The sequence below is a fragment of the Otolemur garnettii genome, unplaced genomic scaffold, assembly GCF_000181295.1.
Source record: "Otolemur garnettii isolate 467f Iridium unplaced genomic scaffold, OtoGar3 scaffold00016, whole genome shotgun sequence".
Classification (NCBI taxonomy): Eukaryota; Metazoa; Chordata; class Mammalia; order Primates; family Galagidae; genus Otolemur; species Otolemur garnettii.
In genome coordinates this window covers 18960678-18970554 of record NW_003852411.1, presented here as the reverse complement: position 1 = coordinate 18970554, position 9877 = coordinate 18960678, and the positions used below count along the sequence as shown (strand labels likewise).

The window sequence follows — 9877 nt, the reverse complement described above, 5'->3', positions numbered from 1 at the left end:
ATGGTATGTTTTTCCATTTGTTAACATTTTCAGCTATTTCTTTTCTTAGAGTTTTATAGTTCTCTTTATAGAGATCTTTCATGTCCTTTGTTAGGTAAACTGTCTAAGGGTTGTTAAAATCTCCAACTATTCTATGCAGGAAGATGTCAAGTTGTTCTCATCCATTAGGGTCTGCTTCATAAATTGAGGAGCATTCTGGTAGGGTGCATAAATGTTAATTATTGAAGTCTCTTCATGTTGGGTGTTTCCCTTGACAAATATGTAGTGACCTTCCTATTTTTCTTTATCTTTGTTGATTTGTATCTGCTACTAAAATCACAACCCCTGCTTTTTTCTGGTTTCCATATATTATACAAGTCTATTCCTTCACCCTGAGTCTGTTTTTATCCTTTAAGATAAGATGAGATATCTGGTCTGAGTTTATGTATCCAGGCAGCCAGCCTGTGCCTCTTTAGAGGACAATTTAAAACATTCAGATTAATTGAGAGAATTGATAAGCCTGGTTGTGTTTTGGGTGTCATGATTTTTGGATGTCTGGTGGGCATTTTTAATCCTTTCACTACTATGTAAGTTGGGTTTTGTTAAAAAATTTCTAGATGAGTTTACTTTGGAGGTAGAGCATTGTGTTGGTCATTGTGGAGGATGGGTCTGAGAATATCCTGGAGAGCTGGTTTAGTTATGACAAATTTCTTCATGCCTGTGTCATTAAAGTATTTGATTTCTCCATCATAAATGAAACTCAGTTAAGCGGGATAGAGGATCCCAGGCTGGAAGTTGTTTTGTTTTAGGAGACTGAAGGTCAGTGACCATCTTCTGGCTTGAAATGTTTTGGCTGAGAGATCTGCAGTCATTCTGGTATTTCTCCCTTTGTAGGTGATGCTTTTCTTATGTCTGGCTGCTTGCAGAACTTTTTCCTTTGTCTTAACTTTGGCAAAGTTAATCACAGTGTGTCTAGGAGGTGCTTTATTTGGATTGAGTCTTGTTGGGGCTCTGAAATTGTCTGCTATCTGAAGTTCTGTATCTCTTGCAATGCTTGGTAAATTCTCCTCCTAAATCTCTTGGAGTAGAGCATCTCTACCTTTAGGACCATACTCTTCTCCTTCCAGAATTCCTATAAGATGAATTTTTGATCTTTTGGAGTGATCCCACAACTCTCTCAGGGAATGATCAGTTTTTGCTTTCCATTTGTCTGCCTCTTTGAGTGTTTGGGAACACTGAAAAGCTTTGTCTTCAGTTTCAGAGATCCTTTTCATTACTGAGGGATTCTACTGTATTTCAGAGCTCCTCCATTAAATTTTTCATTTCTTTGAGCTCTGCTATTTCTTTTCTCATTATGTCCATATCTTTGGTGACTTGGGCTTTGAATTCATTAATTTCTTGTGACAACTTTAGAACTACTTTTTGGAATTCAATTTTTATCTTCTCTTCCCTTCTATTTATCTTATTTGCAATCCATGTTCTTAATTAGATTTCTGACATTGCTGCCATTTGTCTATGCATGGCATCTTCAGTTGTATCCTGTTTGTTATTTCTTTGCGGGGGGTGGGGTTGGGTTTGATCTACTCTGGTTATTCATGTTGCCAGAGTTGTTCTATTGGGTCTGCACCATGTTTATTTTCCACCATTTGGTTATTAGAACTGGTAAGGTGAGATTGAATTGGGGTTCCCAAGTAGTAGAGATAGCCCCTTACCAAAGCACTAGGCTTTGTAATTGTGGCTTATCTCCTAGAACCATACAAAGGCCCCTTTCAGAGTTTTGGCCAGAGACTCTGAGGACTTACTTGGTGAGATAGTCCAAGCTAACTCTGTTTCGATATCAGCCAGCCTCTATCCTATCCTAAGAAACCACAGTATTAGGTTTAAATCTTGACCGTGAAGAGATACAAACAGTTGTGGTGCCCAGCCCCCACCCTTCAGTTCGTTCCCACTACAGAACTTTGAAGGTCCTTCAGAATGTCCATGAGTGGACAGATAGGGGTTCCAACCAAATTGTCTCAGGCAGTGCAAACTCTGCCCAATAGGGAGGGGTTCAAGGGTCTCCAGCCGCACAATTGGAGCCAGAGATCCACACTCCTGCCCGCCAGACTCAGTCCACACTGTTGTCCACTTCTCTGCTCATAGGCCCAGCTAGAGACAGGGGCCACGCCCCTACTCACCGGTCTCAGTCCACACCAGCTAGCCTCTGCTTGCAAGACCAGCTGAAGTCGGGACCACGCCCCTGCCTACCAGTCTCAGTCCACTGCCTGACAAGCCTCTGTTCGCAGGCTCTGTTAGGGTCAGGGTACCTCACTCCACCCGTAGGTCTCAGTCCTTACCCAGCAAGCCTCTGCTCACTAGCCCCCCTGGAGACAGGGGACCACGCCTTAGCCCTCAGGTCTTGGTTCACACCTAGTAAGCCACTGCTCAAGGCTGTTGGAATCAGGGGGTCATGCCCTTGCTCTCAGGTCGCAGTCGACGTCTATCAAGCCTCTGCTTACAGGCCCAGCAAGGGCTGGGGAATAGCTCTGTGTGCTGAACTCAGTCTACACAGGGCAACCACTGTCCTGCTGTGGGTGCTGTCAGAACCCAGGGTTCTGCATCCTGTCCCACCAGACACAGCCTGAACCGAGGGTCAGCACCACCTCTGGCTGGGCATAGTCATAACCAGGGGGTTGCTCCTCCTCCTGCGAAGTGTCCCTTTCTTCTCACACCCTCTTTCTTCCCCATTAGTCACAGATTCTGTCCTGATGGTTGGCAGTCTATACTATGCCCAAATCTCTCAGGACAAGACCAAACACTCTGTGCTCTGCAGGGGGAAGAACTTCAGACCTCCATGCAAGGGGGAGGGGTAGACTGGGAGTTTGGACTTGTAGGGGGAAATATCTGTTCAATTTTATGCCTGGCAAGGTGGTATCTAGGTTCATAAGTGGGACCTCCCTGGAGAAAGAGACCTGGAGTTTAGTGGCTCTCTCCAGTGAGGTCAAATGAGAGGTCATTTGTTCCCTGCTCAGTGGCAGATAGCCTGTGGCAGGCCTCCTGCGTAGGGTAGGGATCTCCTGTCCCCTTGTTGATAGGCTTTGTACCTGTAATTTGTTTTCTTGAATGCTCTTCCTTGGAGTTACAGCTTGCTGAACTTCTTTCTTGGCTCATCTCCCCACCTTTGGCTTCATAGAGTCCGATTCTGTTCAGTTTTTCTTTCTTTTTTTTTTTGCAGTTTTTGGCCAGGGCTGGGTTTGAACCTACCACCTCTGGCATATGGGGCTGGTGCCCTACTCCTTTGAGCCACAGGCCCTGTTCAGTTTTTCTTCCTCTGCTCAGGAGCCTTTGCTGAGGGTTGCTGCCAGTTGGCCATCTTCCCAGAATTCCTCCTGAACATTTTTTCGTATGTTTGTTGGCCATTTGTATATCTTCTTTTGAAAAATGGCTTTTCATGTCATTTGCCCACATTTTACAGTTTTTTTTTTAAATTCTTGCTGAGTTGTTTTATTTTCTTGTAGATTCTGATTATTAGTCTTTTGATGGAAACACAGTTTAAGAATATTTTCTCCAATTTCTGTAGGTTTTCTATTTACTCTTGATTATTTCTTTTGCTGTATAGAAGCTTTGTAATTAAGTCCTCTTTGTCTGTTTTTGTTTTTACTGTATTTGCTTTTAAGTCTTAGTTATACATTCTTTGCTTACACCAGTGTCCAGAAGAGTTTTTCCTAGGTTTTCGTCTAAGATTTTTATTTTTTCAGGTTCTCCATTTAAGTTTTAAATTCATCTTGAGTTAATTATTGTATATGATGAAAGACAGGGATTCAGTTTCATTCTTCTGAATTAGATATGGCCATCCAATTTTCCCAGCACCATTTATTGAAAAAAGTGTCCTTTCTCCAGTATATGTTCAACTTTGTCAAAAATCAGTTGGCTATAAATATATGCTTAATTTCTGGGTTCTCTGTTCTTTTCCATTGATCTATGTGTCTTTTTATATACTAATATCATGCTGTTTTGGTTACTATAGCTGTGTAGTATGTTTTCAAGTCTGGCAATGTGATGCCTCCAGGTTTGTTCTTTTTCCTTCGTATTGCTTTGTTTATTTGGGCTCTTTTTTGGTTCATATGAATTTTAGAATTATTTTTCTAATTCTGTGAAAAATGACATTGGTATTTTGATAGGAATTGCATTGACTATGTAGATTTCTTTGAGCAGTATAGTCATTTTAACATTATTGATTCTTCCAATCCATGAGCATGGGATATTTTTCCATTAGTGTTGTCTCTGAGTTCTTTCATCAGAGATTTGTAGTTCTCCTTGGACAGATCTTTCACTTCCTCAGTTAAATTTATTCTTAAGGTTTTTTTCCCCAGCTATTGTAAATGGGATTTGATTCTTAGTTTGGTTGTTCTTGGAGCGTTTTGGAGGAGTCCTTATGGTTTTTTAGGCATAGATCATATGGGCAAACAGGGATAATTTGACTTCCTCTTTTTTTAATTTGAATGCCCTTTCTCCTGCCTGATTGCTCTGGCTAGTACTTCCAGTACTATGTTGAATAGAAGCAGTGAAAGTGGGCACCATTGTCTTATGCCAGTTCTCAGGGGGAATGCTTTGAGCCTTTCCTCATTCAGTCTGATATTGGCTATGAATTTGTAATATATGGCTTTTATTATTTTGAGGTATGTTTCTTCTAGGCCCAGCTCTTTGAGGGCTTTTATCATGATGGATGCTGGATTTTGTCAATTGCTTTTTCTGCATCTATTGAGATGATTATGTTTTTTTATTTTAATTCTGTTCAGGTGGTAAAGCACATTTATTGACTTGGATATGTTGAACCATCCTTGCATCACTGGGATAAAACCCAGTTGATCATGGTGAATTATCCTTTTTTTATGACTTGTTGGATTCAGTTTGCTAGTATTTTGTTGAGATTTTTTTGTTGTTGTTGCATTCTTTCCCAGCTTCTGTGGTCATATATCATAGTGGAGGGAATTTTATTCATACATTGTTTCTTAGTTCCAAAGCATTCTCTTTTAAAAGATAGTACTTTTGATCATTAATTCCTTAGTAGTATATTCCTCCAGAATTGTGAAAACCAATTTAATATCTGTAATTGCCTCTTACAAATCTTAAGTACAGCGAAGTTTATTCTAAGTTTCCATGATTTTAAAATTTATGTTGGTGGTTCTAATCTCCCTTCCCTTATAAAATGGCTTGGATATATTGGTTTGGGGAAATAACAGTGAAGCTGGTTGACGGAAAATTGAAAAACCCATAAAGAAGTAATAGGTGTTCTTAGAATTACTGGGTCTGAGAAAATGCTTTCTTAGATTCACTGTAGTGCTTATTTATAGGAAAAAATATGAGATTTATAGTTTTAATAGTGTTAAGTAAAGTGACTACATTGTGTTTATTAAGATTTGAGATTTTTGTGGCAAGTATGAGTAAGAGGTAATTGAAAATAAAATAAGCTAAAATAGGTAATGGCGATGTCTTCATATAAGCTCTTATGTAGGCGGTAGCTAACAATCTGGTATTCCTAGAACATGAAATGCGATTTGGCAAATTATCAGAAACAGGCATAGGCATAGCAGTCTGTTCCTGGGGGAATTTTATATCTTTCTTGTATTTGACTTAGTCCATTAGATTGATTATTGTCTCCAGTTTCCAAAGTGTCTGTTAATTTTTTTTTTAAATCTATGGATGAGCTAGATATTTTTTAAAAAATATAAACTGATAGGATACTATTTCACTAGAGTAGATTAATCAACTAGGGAGATTCTTGAAACTGCTTCCAAAAATGATACAAGTTATGTTTTGAAGATAAAAATTTTGTTGTATCTTGTTTGTACTACCTTAGTACTTCTAAGATTTAAGTTTTTATACCTTTTTAAAGTTTTTTGTTTACTTGATATTTCTGGGATTTGAGGTAGTGTTTATTTCCTGTTATGTTCATTTTCTCCTTGTACTTTTATTAATTATGCTGTTGTGTTATTTGACATGTAACATTTTAGCCATGTTTTCTTGTTCCTGCTGATTATATTTTGGTTTTTATAAATGGTCTTTATAGAACAAAGTAAAGTCTCTCTTTTACCTTGAAAAAAAATGAAAAGTCTTTCCAGTGTGTCCCCCATTCTGTTCTAGTCATCCAAATGTGAGGTCACTGTCACTGTGGATTTGCTTGTTTGGACAGATGTCTTTTTGGGGCCTCTTAGTAGCAACCACGAGGGCCAGTGTTTTTGTTTTACATGACTTTTTTTTTTTTTAATTCAGAAGGAGTTTGGTCATTAGTTTTTGTTTTAATCTGCTTCCACCATTATGGTATTTATAAAAATGATTCTTTAGTTGTGACATGTATTTATTCCTTCATCATTTATTTTATTTAGGTACCACATAATGTACTAGGTTCTGAAGAGAATGTGTGCCTGTGGGTTTTTTGTTGTTTTTGTTATATTTACTTTCCTTGCAATTATTACTTTGTTTTTTAATTTTTATTTTGGTAAATTTGCAGTATGTACAGAATCAGAGAGAAGAAGGTAAATATTCTCAAGACCTTTAATCAACTTTAGCAATTATCAAACGATGACCAAACCCTAATCTACCCCTGATTATATGAAGCAAGTTCAGGCAGTCGTATCATTAAATCTGTAAATATTTCAGATAGCTAACAGTCAAGGATTTTCTCATAACCATATCACTATCCTTACACTCTCAACGATATCAGTAGTAATTTCTTAAAATCATTGACTATTAACTAATCAGTGTTTTTATTGTCCTTGCATAAATGGGAAATTTTAAGGGGAAGTCTCTGACATTTAAACTACTCTGGTTTTTTTTTTTTTAAGTTATCTTTTGGTGTTTTATTGTATTATAAACCTTTAGAAGTTTAATAGTGTGCTGGTGAGTTACTTAGTGAAAGAAACTGTCAATGCTCTTATTGTATTCCCTTAACATAATTCTGATCAGGCTGTGGGGTACTGGATAACTCCTAGAGTTTCAGAAATTTTTACTCATCTTAGATACTTATTTATGCAGCAAATATTTAACTGATTTGTGCTAGGTATTCTTCAAGATGCTTGGATTACACCAATAAATAAAACAAAGAATCTCTTCTTTTTCAATGCCATAATTCTTGTGAAAGAGATAATAAATGGTAAATATTATATGAAAATGTGTTAGATTACATGTTAAAAAATAAGTGGTCTGGAAAAGAATAATACATAGAGCAGGATAAGGAGAGTTGAAATTTGGTGGTAGTGGGAAACAGTATTAGGTAAGGTGATCAGGTTAGGTCTCTCAGAGGATGAGATTTGAACAAAGTTATGAACAGGGGACTAAGGAAGAAAGCCAAGCAGATATCTGAGAGAAGAATGTTTATTGTGGTGGAACAGTCATTTTTAGAACAAGTGTGACAGGCTTGTTTGAGATTATTGTAGTTAGAGTTGAGTGAACAAGTAGGAGAATTGTCAGAGAGATATATATGAAAGATGAAGTGGGATGAGGGGGATAGTAAGGAGGGCTAGTTTGTAGTACCAGGCATGTAATACCTTTGAAGGTCATTTGGTTTTTATTCTGAGTGTAATGGGGTGGGGGCTTTTAGAGGATTTTAATCAGAGAAATGACAGGAACTAAATTAAAAGGATTGATATGGCTGCTTTTTGGAAAATAAACCATAGGGGAGCACCTAAAGAAATAGGAAGACTACTTAGGAGGCTTTTAAAATAATCTAGGTAAGAGATGATAGTGCCTGGGACTGGGTAATGGCAACGGAGATGGGGAGAAATAGATGATTGGCTGGATATGATTCGAAGGTAGAACCAAAAGAATTTGCTGACTGTAGAAGTAAGGAGTCTGTGTATTTGTGTGGGAATAAGAGAAAGAAAAAGTGAGTGTCATGATTCTAGGGTTTTTGGTCAGAGTAACTAGAAGGATGGAGTTGCTATCAACTGAAATGAGAAAGTCTGCAGGAGTGTGTTGTCGGAGTAGGGGTTCATTGGAGGGGGAAAGAGAAAGTTTGATTTTTGAATGAGTTGAAATGTCTACTTAAATATCTAATTGATTTGGCTATCCAACTATGCCGGTCAGATAATAAATGTTTAATACTACATCACCACCAACAAATGCTTGTTAAAAGAATGAATAAACTGGATTCTATGTGAGCAGCATTAGAGACTGTAATATTCTAGATTCTGCCCTCAGAATGGCAACAAGTCTGTTGTGGCTTGTGACCCAGTATTTAATGGCATGACAAATGCCAGAAGGGACATCAGCATGCCCTTTGAGGACTTTAGCACCTGACTGTCAGATACTTGATTGCTGATTGTATTTTATCATGTTTTCCTTTTAAAGCACCATCGAGCACTTAAAAATATCCTTTAGGTGGGATACTATGTATTCAGTAGCAATGATTATCAGGTTAGTAGATTATATTGCTATAATGAATTACTATTCAAACATGAATAGTTTGCTTTTTAATTATATAAAGTACCTTTGAATTTTGTTTGCCTTGTGAATGAAAAATTATAAAGTAGAAGAATCCAGTACGAGAAAAGTTTTTTACTTTGGGTGGTGCCTGTGGCTCAAAGGAGTTGGGCACCAGCCCTTTATACCGGAGGTGGTGGGTTCAAACCCAGCCCCAGCCAAAAACTGCAAAAAAAAAAAAAAGAAAAGTTTTTTACTTTGAGTTTTCCAAATGAATAGTGACTCAGTTTTTAGTATATAGTTTCAACTCAGCAAGAGTTGCTCTGCCTTTGCTTTTGTAAGCATTATATAATTTCATAGAAACTACTTAAGAAATTTTAGCCATGTCATTGTATTTCCTAAATATAGACTTCTTCAGATCTTTCTTATTCTGAGTGTTTTTTTTTTTAATTATTGATCTTTTTTTTAATGTGATGAATTTACTTCTTTTCATTAGGAAAGTAAGGGAATTACATTGCTGAAAATTTGGGAAAACCGGAAAAGAAGAAACTCACCCATTATCATTTGGTAGGTACATTTCTTTGCAGTTGTTCTCTCCTCTTACTTTTTTTTTCAGTTATTTTAAAACTATATAATTAAACTTGGAAAAATGTCATTTTGCTAAGTGGAAAAAAACAGTAACAATATACTTCTGGATATTTTTATTTTTGTTTATTCTAATTGGTCACTGATTATCATGTCTAAGTCAGTTGTGAGTTTGAAAAATCCTCTTTTTATAGATTTTAAATTTCTCCCTATATTTTATAACTTTTCCTCATAAACATCTTCCTAGATCATTTTACTGAAAATATTAGGGCATAGTCTCAAATGTAAACTGTTATATGTGTAAATTTTTACTGAATCAAAGGAAAGGGCCCTTTTTAAAAATCTAGTTTATTTGAGGGGTTTTCATAAATTTTAACTTCTATATGGATCTCTGTTTTTGCATTTTCATTAATTCTGTAGAACTAGGCAGATATAAATGCATATACATAGACATAGATACACACTATGTGCCAAGAAACCTTTCGGTGCAGTGTATTTCAGTTCTTCTCATGGGTTAGAAAGTATTAAGTCAGGTATATATCTGAACAAATACTAAATGTTCTAGTAAACCAGAAAGCTGTGTGCTTCATGGACACAAGTCAGATCTTTGCTTGTAGGCTTTAACAGGAAAAGAAAACTAGTTAACTTAAAAGATGATTTGGCTTCTCTCTTAGCTGTGTTGATACTCTGTCTTCTTGGGCAATGATTCAGACTCCTCTGACTGCTGGTCTTGTTTGAATCAAATAGTTGAAGAGGATAACAGGGAAATCTTAGTCTTTTCCTTAGCTTCAGAAACCATATTTGGAGGCTCGGCACCTATAGCTCAACCGGCTAAGGCGCCAGCCACGTAAACCTAAGGTGGCGGGTTCGAATCCCCAGCCCGGACCCGCCAAACAACAATGACGGCTGCAAC

The 9877-nt window shown here is 37.2% G+C and overlaps 1 protein-coding gene across 5 annotated transcripts in view; it reads left to right on the top strand.

The window, feature by feature from the left end:
* The window catches only part of RABGAP1L (RAB GTPase activating protein 1 like), a 665252-nt gene that overhangs the window by 47301 nt on the left and 608074 nt on the right, over positions 1 to 9877 (top strand). For 2 of the 5 annotated variants that reach the window (XM_023510846.1, XM_023510845.1), the window contains exon 2: positions 8876 to 8946. The exons of the other annotated variants lie outside the window; for them this stretch is intronic. The gene's annotated coding sequence lies outside the window, so the exon portion shown is untranslated. The remainder of the gene's footprint in view (positions 1 to 8875; positions 8947 to 9877) is intronic. 5 annotated transcript variants of the gene reach the window in all.